Here is a 15,508-nt window from a genome sequence, read left to right as displayed (position 1 = left end):
ATTTTGTTCTTTTTTTTTTTTTTTTTTTTACTTAATGCTTCCAATAACCCCATGGACTAGATTATATTCATATTACAGTTTCACAGATGAGAAACCAGAGCACAGAGATCAAATTGTATGCTAAAGATCACAAAGCTAGGAAGAGGCATACAAGGATTCTAATCCTGGACTGTTTGAGTCCCAAGCTTGGATTCTTAACCATTTACTATGTGTCGTTTTAACTTTCAACTGAAAATCGGACTTCATGTATTCTAGTCTCTTCCTTTCTTAGATATCACGAATTCATGACCTCCCACTTGTATTATGTATTATGTATTCCTTCTGCCATTTTCCAGCCTCTAATTTTTCTTCCTTAGAGCATACCTGGTATACCTAACACTCACTGTTAGATTAATCTTCTTAACAATATTACACTGTCGCTTCTCAGAGCATCTTGCACCAAGCCAGCTGGCTCTTCAAAAGCCTTCAAAAACTGCAACCATACCCATTATTATCTGACAGAAGTCATCCTCCTCTCTAGATCAGGACTCTCATTCTTTCTAAGGACCTGAATTTCCTGTTTGTTATTTCTGGCCAGTTTCACCACATCTTGCACCTCTCTTTTATCTACCCTGTGAAGTTGCATCTTTTCCCTGCATCTTTACAGTGCATGCTATTTCTCCATTCTCTAAATTCGTACTGAGTTTGTAAACCACTCTGTTCACTGTTTCTTGTGGTCTATCGTGGCAGGCTAAATGCATAGAATGGAGTCTTGAGTGTTCAGTCTAATCCCCTCATTTTACAGATGAGGAAATGAAAACACAGAAAACATCAGTGATTTCTCATGGTATCAACTAGTTGTCGATAAACAGACCCCCTGATCTGCTACCTTGTGCTCTTTCCTTTACACATATGACTCACTGATAATGGATTAAGTACTGTATTGACTAGAATTATTATTATTATTTTTAAAATTATTTGAGTATAGTTTTCTCACGGTTACATTAGTCTCAGGCATATTAACATAGCAATTCAACAAGTTTATACATTAGGCTGTGCTCACCACAGGTATAGGTATGAATGTCATTATTATTATTATTCTGTATTAGATTCTGTTGGTTTTACAAAAAACAGCCATTTCCCCCTTCTTTTATATTGACAGAACTTTTTTTCTGGTGATGCCTTTCCCATATGGTTTGGGTAAATAACACTTATTGATTAAGCCAATTATCATGGGTTCTATTCCTTTGCCAACGATTGGTTTAGAGTGGAATGTGATCCAATTTTGGCAAATGAAATGTGAGAATAATCTAATGAGGATTTTAGGAAAAGCTTCTTTGCTGACAGAATTCACAGAGCAAAAAAAGGCTTTTGCTTTTTTTTTTTTTTTTTTTGCCTCTGGTGGGTGAAGACAGAGTACCTAGACCTATTTGTCCATCTCCGATCATAAGGGAAGCTAGTAGATATGAGGATAGCTGAGTAGAAAGATGGAAAGAAAGGGTTCTACTACCTTAATTAAGGTAATGAATATTGTTTAAGCCATTTTTAACTGAGTTTATTATGATTTGCAACTGAAAGCGGCATGATGAACTGGATAACTTGGAGGCTCTCTTATGGCACATCTCATCCATTAGCAAATCATGTTGACTTTGTCGNCTACTATCTTAATTAAGGTAATGAATATTGTTTAAGCCATTTTTAACTGAGTTTATTATGATTTGCAATTGAAAGCGGCATGATGAACTGGATAACTTGGAGGCTCTCTTTCTTATGGCGCATCTCATCCATTAGCAAATCATGTTGACTTTGTCATTAAAAATATGCCCAGAGGCCAATTCCTTTCATCACTTGCTGCCAGCCTGGTCCCAGCAAAGATTATTTCTCTTTGCAAAGATTATTCCATAGTTTCCTCCTGCATTTTCTCCTGTTCCCCTTCAGTCACTTCACCACAAAATAGAGTGAGTGCTCCTTGTGAAAAATGAGTCAGATTATGTCACATATCTCCTTAATACTTTCCAGAACTTCCTATCTCACTTAGACTCAAACCCCACACCCCTAACATGGCCTTAAGGCTGTATAGGATCCAGCCCTTAGCTGCCCCTTGGTTCTTTCACTCTCTGTAAGCCATCAGGCCTTTTTGCAGGACCTTGGACACCCCAAGCATGAACTACAGAGCCTTCGTACCGGCTGTATCCTCTGCCTGACTCTCTTATCCCCCAGACATCTGCATGCCTCCTGGCTTCCAGGCCTTTGCTCATATATCTCATCAGTGAAGCCTTTCCCGAACATCCTATCAAAAATAGCACGACCTTCCCCTGACCCTATCACACTCTATTCCCTTCATTTTTCTTTGTTGTGCTTACCAGCTTCTGACATATTTTGACTTTGCTTATGTTTTTTATTATCTAGAATGCAATTACAGTGCAGTCCTGGAACAGCAGTGAGTATCAATTTTATTCCTGCTCTATCCCCTTGAGTGCCTGGCACATAGTAGGCACTCAACAAATATTTATTAGATGGAAGAATTCTTTAATGAGGGCATCCTAAATTACATGCATTTTATACTTGACTTTATATCAAAAATACTCATGGCAGATGTAGCAACTTGTTAAAATTGATTGAAGCTACAATTAATATCTGTGCCATTCACTTTATGTATATCATTCCTCAATAAATCAAGTAAAAAAATTAAAGTAGTGATGGTCCTACATTTAATTTTGACATTTAGTTTCTTAGGCTATATTAGGAACCTATGATTCTAGTTTTTAACATAGAATCTATATTAATTTTATCTTGTGCCATTTCTGCAAATTATAGAAAGAACACTAAAGCATTTCACATGCATATACAGACAAACAAGTTATATTATCATTTCTGTACCTCAAGAGTCTATGTTGGTGTCTTACACAGGGCTCAGTGGACTTAAACCAAATGATAAAAGAGAAAATGAAGGGTATGAACAAATGTCACCACCACATGCCTACTTCCCCATCCCAACCACAGCCTTTCATATTATTAAACAGATACTTAGAGCCTGGTGGAAGTTATTTGGGCATAGATTACCCTTGCCAGGACTGCCTCAAAAGCAATGGAGGATCACATCCCCAAAGAACTCCCTCCTAAACTCAAAGAATCCCTACAAAAGACATATTAGACACAGGTCTTGCTTTAACCCAGGACACCTGAGAAGATACTTTTCTAGCCATTTTAGGAAAGCTATTTTGTCCCAGGGTCCATTTGCCAAGAGGTCAGTATAAGCAAAGAACAGATGTAAAATCATTATGAGTTTCTTAATGACTACAAAATGGATGTTTACATATGGTGCTTAGTTTTTCATTTCCTTAGACAAAATGCAAAAATGTCCAGTCTGAAGACTGGCATTTGTGATCAGGGTCACATTGTCCCAGAAAGGCCCTGAGGCTGCCTACTACCTGTACCAGTACTGTTTTGTTTATTCTTGGCTTACCGAATCTGGTCCTGGACAGAACGTGCATTTAGTTGCATATTGCTGGATTAGAGTAGTTTGATGGTGCTAGGGTGAACTATGAGAAATATAAGAGGCAGTGAGTGAGAGCTCCAGGTGCAAGATAAAATGGGTCAGACTCTGATCTCACACACAGCACTTGAGACCACTGGGAGTGGTCTCTGGCCTTAGACTCTGGTCTTGTGTTCCTCAGTGCAGACACTGGCCGGAAGCACAGTCTATTATTGCAGTGGGCTAGAGAGCTTTAAAAAAAATTCTGCTGTACCTTTTTTTCTGGGGTTGAAACCATTTTTAGAAAGATTTTGCTTCTGAGTTTTTGAATATATTTAGAATCACATGAAGGCCTTACATAGATCCTTTAGCTGTATTAAAAAAAAATCACTGGTGGCAGCCCATGGGAAAAGATGGCATTGATAATTCACACTCGCATAAAGCAGCATTTTGAAATGTTTCTGTCTTTTATTTTCCTTTTTGTGTTTTGTTTTTAATATTTACATTTTTTTGCTTTGTTTTCTATTTTTTATCTGAGGAGAGGAGAGAATATTTCATTTTGTTTTTATGTCTTCTTTGAAACATACTGGTTCTTTAAGAATGTATTTCTTCATGATGACATATTATGAGTATTATTAGTAAAGCAGAGGGACAGTTAAGGAGAGTTATAGAAATAGAAATGTTTACTTATGACACATTTCTTATGCAATTCAGTTCATGCAACTCTCTTTTAAAAGTCATGTACATAGAAGCATTTTGCTTCACAAAAAGTTTAACCTAGGTACTGTGTATGTAGGATGATATGTATAAGAGAGTTTTGTGATATTAGCTGAACTTTTGCCCCTGTAATATATACTCTCCTCTTCATGAAGATCAAATTTTCATTGCTAATTGTGTGCCTATGTGTGTGTTTGGGAAGAAGGGCCAGGTGAAAGAAAAGTACCAGAGAAGAGAACAGAACAGAACAGAAGAGAACAGAAGAGAAGAGAAAGAAGAGAATAATAGCCTGTGTGTATATATATATATATATTTGCTTCTAGAGGAGAATCCCAGGGTGACAGCAAAAAGACCCAGAGAGGGAATATATGCATGAGATTCTTGGTACATGGCCCACCAACACCTTTACAGAAAGTTTCATAACTCACATGGCAGGCAAGCATTAGAAATATTTCTGTATCCTCAGCCTGTGATCTAACGTGATCTAGCCTCTGGGATCCTGAAAATTCTGCTGTAGTTTTTCTTTCTGGGGTACAGAGAATGAAGAAATGCACGGGCACTTGTGTGGCTCAGTTGGTTAAGCATCCGACTTCAGCTCAGGTCATGGTCTCACAGTTCATGGTCTCGAGCCCCACATCGGTCTCTGTGCTGACAGCTAGCTCAGAGCCTGGAGCCTGCTTCAGATTTTGTGTCTCCCTCTCTCTCTGACCCTCCCCTGCTCACACTGTCTCTCTCTCCCTCTCGGAAATAAATAAAACATTAAAAATTTTTTAAAAAGACAATGAAGAAATGCAGACATGAAGAAAGCATTTCAGTGGTGACCTGTATGTCCTTGATTTTGCCTTTTGCTGTGTCTTGGCATTGCAAAGGTCCCCAAACTGAGACCTGCCCCCTCCCCATATGAAGGTGAGGGGGTAAGGAACAATGAATTGACAGAGTTAAGGTGCTGCTATTTAAGAAGAATCAGGGGTTAAAATGCAAAGTTAATTGAATAACTAAAACTGAATGTAGTTAAAATTTTTGCACAATTGAGTTTGTGGCCTGAAGTTTATTCTTATTATATGTACTTTGATTTTTTTCAGTAAAATATCCTTGAAACAATTTCTTCTTAAGTGAGTTCTATTTAAATGCACATAAATATTAATTAGACAGTACATTCCATGAGGGCAGGAACCGTATTTTTCTCATTCTATGCTTCTCCCAGCACAAGAATACTGTCTGACACATAACAGTGTTCAATTCAATACTTGTTAACTTAATGAATAAACTCACTGTTTAAAGAGACAGTTTCATTAAAATGAATACAGTTTGTAAGGTGCCTGGGTGCCTCAATTGGTTAGGCATATGACTATTGGTTTTGGCTCAGATCATGATCTCACGGTTTGTGAGTTCAAGCCCCGAATCGGTCTCTGTGCTGGCAGAGCAGAGTCTGCTTGGGATTCTCTCTTTCTCCCTCTCTCTCTGCCCCTCCCAAGTGCTCTCGCTGTAGCTCTCAAATAAATAATTAAACTTTAAACAATTAAAAAAAATTTTTTTAATGTTTTATTTATTTCCGAGACAGAGAGATAGCATGAGCAGGGGAGAGTTAGAGAGAGGGGGAGACACAGAATCTGAAGCAGGCTCCAGGCTCTGAGCTAGCTGTCAGCACAGCCCACGCGGGGCTCGAACCCACGAACTGCAAGATCATGACCTGAGCTGAAGCCGGACGCTTAACTGACTGAGCCACCCAGGAGCCCCAAAACAATTTTTTTAATAATAAAATAAAATGAATACATTTTGTAAAGAAAACAATCGTTCTCAAATTTATTCAAATTCTATCCTCTTGATTGGATTTTTTTGATGAGACATGTTTATAGAAGTTTCTTTTTTTTTTGTATAACAGTGAGTAGTTATGGCAAAAAATGAACTGTGGGAAAGGTACATGGAAAACAATCACAAATATACATCATTGGTATTATAACTACGAAGTCAGTGTACTAGCACAACAATAGAAGTAGCATGAAAACTTCCAATAAATGCAGGGTGTCCAGGTGGCTCAGTCAGTTAGGCAACCAACTTTGGCTCAGGTCATGATCTTGCGGTTGGTGAGTTCGAGATCAGAGCCTGGAGCCTGCTTGGGTTTCTATGTCTCCTTCTCTCTCTGTCCCTCCCCCACTAGTCCTCTGTCTCTCTTTCTCTCAAAATTAAATTTAAAAAAATTATAAAAACTTACAATAAATGCATTTGTGGAACTTTAAAAAGTTTGATTTAAGGTTTTTGATTTGATTATTTTGGTGACAGTTTCAGAGATGGCAGTAGGGTGAGTGGTTTGGGAAATGTTTCAAGGCAAGGACCTTAACATAGAATAAGAAAAGAGTTCGAAAACAGTTGAATGTAGAGCTGTTAGTTTTTTCAAGACGTGTTTTGTAAACCAGAAATAGGCCCATACTGGTCCTCAATGACAGTTAATTTTGTGTGTCAACTTGACTGGACGAAAAGATACCCAGATAGCTGGTAGCATTAATTCTGGGTGCATCTGTGAGTGTGTCTCCACAAGAGACTAGCATTTGGATCAGTGGATTGAGTAAAGATCGCCCTCTTCTGTGTAAGCGGGCATCATCTAATCTTTGCAGACCTGAATAGAACAAAAAGGTGGAGTAAGGGTGAAGTTGTTCCCTCTGCTCTAGCTGGGAAATTCATCTTCCGCCTTCAGGTATCTGTAATCCTGGTTCCCAGGCTTTTGGTCTCAGACCAGCACTTATATACCCTCCAACTCTGAATTCCCAGGTTTTGAGGCTCAGATTGAACTATACTACCAGCATTCCTGATTCTCCAGCTTGCAGTGGGCAGATCTTGGGACTTCTCAGCTTCTGTAACCATATGAGTCAGTTCCTATAATAAATCTCCTCACATATATATGTACATATCTTTTTTTTAATGTTTATTTATTTTCAAGAGAAAGAGAGAAGGAGAGAGTTCAAGCAGGGAAGGTACAGAGAAAGAGGGAGATTGGGAATCCCAAGCTGTCAGCACAGAGCCCCGTGTGGGGCTTGAACCCACACACATGAGATCATGACCTGAGCTGAAGTCAGAAGCTCAACCGACTGAGCCACCCAGGCGCCCCTGTATATGTCTTATTGGTTCTGTTTCTCTGGAGAACCTTGACTAATACATCCTGTTAATACTTCCAATGACTTATTTGTGTACTGTGCTAAGCCCAGTCATTAGTGTAACTGTTTAAATCAGTTTTAGTGAGGCTGCATGACTCACCCAAGGCTATACCACTAATAGGCTATAATGCCAGGACCCAAAGTTAGGCCATTTTCCTCCAGAGCTTTTATCAACCTGACATTAATCTGACATAGCAGCTTACATGTTCCATTGTGACATGACATTTTAGGAAAATTCTCATTTTGACTTAAAATCATACTTTAAAAGTATGGCCCTAAGTAATAAGTGTAATCACTTCTGATCTGGAATGACTTGCAGTTTTCAGCTGTGTCAGCTCACCAAAGCTGATTGCACACATCTTTTTCCAGCTCCGTATATCAGTAAGATCATGGCCGTAGCTTGACATGTATTGTAGGCGAGTATTTACCACAGCAATCAGCAAATGCTAGAAATCAGGTTTTCTCAAACAAAATTTTTTTTCTCAGAAAGCTGGTTTTAAACATTTACCAGCACACTGCTGGACCTACATCTATTTGTGAACCTATTTCATGCATATTCATTCTTCTTTTGTAAAAATTATCCCGGAATTCTAAGTGAAAAAGTTAATGATTAATATTGACAAAATACCGGTGCCAGTTTATAGCCACTGTTTTTTTGCTTTAGAATTAGTTTTAACTCATACAGGTTCAAAGAAGTTAGGGAGATTATACCGATTAGTGTGTTCACAAATAGCTTAGAGAGCTTATGCCTCATCTCATTCACCTTCACCACTTCCCCTCACCCCTCCACTTATATTTAGTGCCAACTGCCAACAAGATCTGACACTTCTGGCAGGTTGGCCTTTAGCAGCCTCTTGATTCAGCATCTTGTATTCATCCATCATGCTCTGGGGACATTACTAACGAGGCCCTAATGAAGTGTCAATAATGTCACCTTCTTTGGAGAGATAGTAAAAGAGGTGCATCAGAATCCTTGTGCTTTGATATCTTAGAATAAAGGAAATAGATATTGTGGGACATATGAAACTTTTAAATATTATTGATTTAGTGGAATAATGGAATAGAATAATTCATAAGAAAATCCATACCTTAAAAGAGAACAGCTGACCCAACAAATAGAAGACTTAAATGAATGGTAATGTCAGTGGGGTACCTAAAAGTTAAAAATACACCTTAATTGGCTCTTACAGGAATTAGTTTATAGTTTGCTGAACAGACAAGATATCTTTAACCATTTGTAACTATTTTATAACTCAATCACTTTTAATTAACAAATAGCAATATTAGGGCATTATCCTGAGCTTACGTGGTTTCGTACAATTTTAACTACTTTTGAAAGAACATATAGATCTGCAAAGTCATGGACAGTCTTCTGAGCTGAATGAGCCATCAGAACTGACACACCTGGTGACCACTGCCCAATGGTCCTGTGACCTGGGAATCTAAAAACATACATGCCTTCAAGCAATTCTCTTATCCCTCAAGGATTCAATTGTCAAGAAAGCAGTGAATTTGTGTTTAACTTAGTTGGACAAGAAAGCATCCAGTACTCTCTCTACAGTTTGCCCAGAGACAATTCCATCTGAATGTTACCTGTCATTTTGGGGAAAAACAGATAAGATACAGGTGGAGTTCTGAAGATGGGTGAGGGATACTCCAAGTAGAGGCAGTTAAGCAATCTGTCTTGCTTGTCTTAGAGGATTTACTGATATATTCCAATAACTACACTTATATAGCATTCATAGATGCTAGGCATGGCTCTATGTACTTAACATATATTAACTAAATCAATCTTGAAACCATCCTGTGAGATAAGTACTTTGAGTGTCCTCATTTTACCAATGAGGAAACTGAAGTTCAGAGATGTAAAGTAACTTTCTCAAGATCACCCAAGTATTTTTTTTAGTCTATTTATTTTGAGAGAGAGAGAGATAGAAAGAGAGAGAAGGGGCAGAGAGGGAGGGAAAGGGAGAGAACTCCAAGTTCAGTGCAGAGCCCAGTACAGGGCTCAAATTCATGAACCATGAGGTCATGACCTGAGCTGAAACCAAGAATCAGACTCTTTTAACTGACCGAGCCACCCAGGTGCCCCGAGGTTAAACATTTATTAAAGAGGGAGGGGAGGCCTGTAGAAGTGGAACCCACCTAGTCTGGCTCCACAGTCTGTCTAACCTGTACTATGACTAGCTCTGAAAGGCTGTCATAATTACAGAGCAGCATTATGTATAACTGCACTTCTCAGAGTTAGAATGGACTTTAGTATTATCTAGTCTATACAAACCTTGTGTAGATGATTCCTGATTGGTGGTTAAATAGCCTCTGTTTATGCTGTTCTAGTAACAAAATTTCTACTCCATGAAGTAATTAATTATATAATCAGTAAGTTTTAATTTCTAGAAAATTCTTTATTTGAAGACAAAGTATTCTACCTCCCTATATCGTTCTAGTGTCCAGAGTTCTGCTCCCTGAAGCAAAATCAAATAAGCTGCTTCCCTTCCAAGTATCAGACTGGAAGAATCTACTTAATGAGGATAGTTGTCTTATCTCTCTGTAGTCCCCTACTTTATAGGGTAAGCATCTTCAGTATCCTTACAATTCTTCTTTTTATGTGTATTTAGACTTTTTGCCCTTTTCTAGTCTCCCTATTTTTTTTTTAAGTTTTTTTATCTGAGAGAGAGGGAAAGAGAGACAGAGACAGAGAGAGTGCAGAAGCAGAGGAAGGCCAGAGAGAAAGGAAGAGAGATTTCCAAGTAGGCTCTGCCTTGTCAGCACAGAGCCCTACTAGGGGCTCAAACTTACGTTTATTCGTAACGTCATGACCTGAGCCAAAATCAAGAGTTGGGTGCTCAGCTGAGTCACATAGATGCCCCTCTAATCTCCCTTTTAAAATAAGAATCCTCCAACAAAATGTGAATCTGACCAGGAGGACCATGATCTCCATTCGTTTGGGTATGACTTTTCTATGTATATAACTTAATCATGGATTTTAACCAGTTTTATCATGTCTTTTGGTCACATTAGAATTTAAGTCAGCTGATACCTCCAGGTACTTTCCATACTAATTGACATGAAACTGATTTCTATGTGGTTAGTTTTTATTTTTTGGTCCCCAGTGCAGGATTTTACATTTATCCCTATTAAAATTTATTTTATACGTTTTGGCTTGGTATTAAGCTCTGTCAAAACTTTTTGAATTTTAGAACTTCATGGAATTTCTTGACACTGTAGAATTAAGATTTTAAAGTTTATCTATGAGCCTTATGAAACCAAAATGAGTCAAGTCAGGGCAGAACAGGTGCAGAAATGCCTCCAGGGGCAAGCTTAATCCAGTAAGGATATTTTCTTATGTACAGGTGCATGCTGGGCCTGTTGGGAAGAGTCAAAATTGTAACTGCATTACAGTGGAGTATTCATCATTTCCAAGAACCCTACTGGGAGCAGGGACAGCGATGTCTTGGAGAATGGAAAAGCAATGAAGAGACTACTTTGTTTTTCCTCCAAACATGTCTATTGTAAAGGCCAAGGGCAAGTTGCCCCAGAATGTATCACTTTGTCATGAAGATTATTCTGAGCTGAAGGCAATCAAGACCCTGCAGACTCAAAAGAAACTTTTGCCCCTCTCTTAGCTACATAGGATAAACTAAATTGGAGGTCTTTCCCAAAATAAGGACTATTACCAGATAAATTTTAACTGAGTGACCCATCTATATGGCAGGGCAAACATCTAATTACCAAACATCTGTTCTGATCAACCTGTAAAGTGCATCCTTTTCCTCTGAACTCCCAGACCCCTACCCACTTCTTCTTAGTTTAGGATGACATATATGTCTCATTTTGCCTGACTGTCCCTGGGATTTTCGTGTCTGTATTAGATGAATTAGATTAGATGAATTAGATTAGAGTCAAAATTAGATTCCCTGTACATACACTATTAGACTTGATTGTCTTATGTCTATTTGATTCTTAGTCCAGCCAGAAGGACCCTTGAAGGGGATAGAACTTCTTGCTCTCCAACGCTGGTGAGTACTACCATGAGGAACTGGTTGTTAAACAATTTACTATTTATCATATTTTTACTTCTTTCTTAGATTGGACTCATTTCCAGATTTGGAGAGGCTTTTTCTGGGTCTTCCTTAATTTAGATCTTATCAATTACAACTACAAGAACCCCTCTTAGGTGATCTTTTTCATCTTCGGGGTTTCTGACAGAGGAAATGATCTTTGCAAGGTTGTTAATTCAATAGCACTTCCCAGGACAGGTTTTCCTTTTCCTTTTGAGGAATATGCATTATCTTGAAGTAGAAGGAAAAGGATCTCATCAGCTTTGTCAGAGTCCTTTAATGCATAAAAGTGCCTTCTTACTAATGCACCATAAAATGTGCACACAGACCATCTGCACACTGGTGCTGAGATTCCAGAAGCACTGCTCTCTAGTCTGATTGCTTCTCTCCACATGGCCACCTTCTCAATCTATGTCTTGGTACCACCCAAAGAGTCCACTGATGCTCAAATCAGAAGAATATCAAAGGAAAATTGTCTCTTTTTCATCTTAAATGTGCTGTGACTTTATTATTTTGGGTGTGCTGTGACTTTAATCTTTTTATATATTAAAATTCATCATATAGCAGAGTTAAATCAGTAATATTGCTATCTCAACAGGAACTCAATAATTAATTTTCTACCACTGAGAGTAAATGTTAAAGAATCAATTCTTATTTACATTCAACTTTTCCAATAACAGGCAAAGCTGAAAATGCTAAAATTTAAGGAAAATAATGTAGCAGTGGAAAAAGCAGAATCCTAGAATCATATGATATCATGTGATATAAAATCATATAATAATAGAGGTAGACATGACCTTAGAGACCAACTAGCACAACATCCTCATCAATGCAAAAAAAAAAAAAAAAAATTGAGGCAATTGAGGCCAGAAAAGGTGAAGTGACTTGCATACAGTGACAAAGGATGTTTGTGTTAATCTTCCAAAAATCAATAGAAGTAAAATTTCAATGCTTCTAGACTGGGGTTTCTCGGCCGCGGCAATTCTGACATTTTAAACCTCACAATTCTTTGTTGTGGGTGCTGTCCTGTGAATTATAAAATGTTTAGCAATAAGGGGTAGCAGAATATATTACTCTGAAATATGTCTCTTTGTCATAAGAATTATTTTAGGTTGATTATTTTGGGAAACAACAAACACAGGAGGCACTATGAAAACAGTAGAAGCTACCCTTTTGTAAAGAAAATTTACCCTTTCTGAAGATAAATCTCCATATGTAAAGGTGTCTCCATCTCTGTAACTGAGAAGGTTGAGGAAATCACAAGAAACTCTGCAGTAGAAAGGTACAGACTTAAGTCTGCATAACAATCTTTTGTTTACTGTATTTTCCTGGTCACCACCCTACAACTGGCCTCCACTTGCCCTCTATTGCCTCTAGCTGAAGATGGCATCTAAACCTGAAATTATGCCACCTCATGAGTTACTTATCTTTCATGGGTATCTTTCATGTAGACGTAAAGTATCCATGTTAATAAACTGTTTTTCTCTTGTTAATCTGTCTTTTGTTATAGAGGACTTTATATCTAGCTCTCTAATCTGAGAATAGTTCCTGACTGTGTCAGCTGGATTCTTTTTGCGACATGCAGCATGACATGGAGCACGGTGCATGCTCCAGAGCTGCACTCTGAAAGTGCAGCTACATGGGGATGGACTTGTAAATCATTTTAAGCAAGAAGGTTCACTTTCTTGTGAGGATCCAAGCTGAGAATGGGTTTACTTCCTTGGGAAGCATGAAAACAATACTCCCAGAGAGGACTTAGAAAGATAAACGGAAAATTGTTTCTTCCTCCTCTTGAGCAGCATCCCTGGCTATACCCACCAGATGCCAGTAGCCTCATATCAAAGCTGTGACAATCCAAAATGTCTCCAGATATTGTTAAATGCCTCTTGAAGAAAGATGCAAAATTGCTCCCAATGAGAACCACTAGACGTGACATGTCTAAAAAAAGGAAAGTTTGGGGCCTTACTCCAAGATAAGTAAAGAGGCTAAGGATAGGGTTAATTATGTAAATCTTATGAGGTTCATAGAATTCTTTGCTACTGGAAATTTGTTCATATTGGCTTTTTCCCAACTGATGCCTACACAGTGGTAGGCATTAAACAGTTAATGGTAATGCTCCCACACTGTATCTTACTAGGGCATAAAGCATTGTTTTTGCGCTTCCCAAGGAAGTAAATCCATTTTAGCTTGGATCCCCACAAGAAAGCGAACCTTCTTGCTTAAAGGGATTTGTAAGTCTATTCCTATGTAGCTGCACTTTCAGAGCGTGCTGGATGCAGCAAAAAGAATCCAGCTGACACAGTCAGGAGATACTCTCAGATTGGAGAACTAGATATAAAGTCCTGCATATTATTTAGCCATTATTGAAGTAGGAAACAAGCATTTCACAGAGCACTTTGGAGGAAACTAAAGACTTCTGTTGGCATTAGTTAACTTCTGTTGACATTAGAACTCAAAGACTTTACTTTGAGAACATAAGCAGAGACTGAAAGCAGTAGCCTGAAGTAAGTAGCAAATATCACATTATAGATACTGTGGAACATCTGAAGAAGAATAAAATACACCAGATGAGAAGAGAGACTTTACTCTTCGCTATGGTGACTAGTGGCTATCACCCATTCTAATGGTTCAGTAAGGAGGAGTCCCCGATTGCTAGCAGCTCCCCTGTAGCAGACCTTTCTGTGCTTGTGTCACATCCCTTTGGCTCACTTCTGATGTTAAGTGACAGCTTCAGTGGACAGTTCCCTTTCCCTGTCACAGTTTGACCTGGAGCTTTGTCTATAGGAAATGATTTCCTCTGCCTTCATGCAAGTGTAAGCCCCAGAGTGTTGGCGCATTAGATTCTAGAGGCAACCCTCAAAGATGAGGAAACAGCCAGTGGATCAATGTTCCAGCCTCCTGTCTTAAAGTGGAAAATTCCTGAAGACATTCTGCAGACTTCCCAGTGGAATCCAGGCTCTTGCTGTTCACAGCAGTGACCTCTACAACCTGCTATCTATATTGGGTTTTCCTTTTACCCTATCTCATTCCTTTGCTGCTCCCTCCTGTTTCCTGGGATCACCTTCCAAATAAAACACCTGAACCAGAGTTCTTGTCTCAGCTCTGCTTTCCAAGAAACCCAAACTACAGAACTTGCTATATGGTATTCATATTCATTGCAAATACTTGAATCCAAATGAACTATATAGAAAAAGATATCTCATTCTCATCCTTGAATTGGAGTCATTCATTCTTAATAGTCGTTTTGTTATCTTATTTCTTTTTTTTTTTTTAATGTTTTTATTTATTTCCAGGAGAGAGAGAGAGACAGCGTGAGCAGGGGAGGGTCAGAGAGAGAGGGAGACACAGACTCTGAAACAGGCTCCAGGCTCCGAGCCGGCAGTCAGCACAGAACCCGACGCGGGGCTCGAACCCACGAACCGCGAGATCATGACCTAAGCGAAGACTAAGCCACCCAGGCGCCCCTGTTATCTTATTTCTGCTTCAATTAAAGAACTCCTTCTGATATTGTTAAAAGTCAGTGCCCAGGATGGATGCCTCCTATATTATAGAGTGTGGCTAACAAAATTTATTTCTGTCTAAGTGTGCTACACATTCAAAAATAATCTCTTGATAGTCAAGAAACTTTAAGGCCACAAACTAACTCCACTCCTAAATCCTTTAACTCAGAGAAGTTGAGAATTTTAGCAATTTATAGTGAGGCATCTGGTTGGGGATGGCTGCTTAGATTATTACCCTTCATCATTCTGGAAAAACTGGCATCTACCTTAGTGAGAAAAGTGACTTCTATGCTATCCCTTGAGAATGAAAAGTATATATGAAAATCAGGCTATCTTTAAAGCATCACCTAATTTAAGTATGTTTTCCCTAATAATTATATTTATATAATTCAAGTATTATACCAAAAACTTGTACTATTCTACACAAAAATCATGTGTGTTGGGAAAGGGTGAGTATAAAAGTTGTTAAGAAGATGAGAATAGATCCAGCCTGAGATCTCTTCCCTCTTAGGAAAGCCTTTGAACTTTCAGGGTGATGGATGATGGAGAGAAAATGGACAAATGTCAAGTTCTAGTCTCAATAGCACAATGGCTGACTAGAGAAGTTTTAGAATTGCCTTCCATCGA

The sequence above is a fragment of the Crocuta crocuta genome, unplaced genomic scaffold (assembly GCF_008692635.1).
Source record: "Crocuta crocuta isolate KB4526 unplaced genomic scaffold, BGI_CrCroc_1.0 scaffold331, whole genome shotgun sequence".
Classification (NCBI taxonomy): Eukaryota; Metazoa; Chordata; class Mammalia; order Carnivora; family Hyaenidae; genus Crocuta; species Crocuta crocuta.
The sequence above is the reverse complement of the archived record's forward strand: the minus strand, read 5'-3'. Positions refer to the sequence as shown.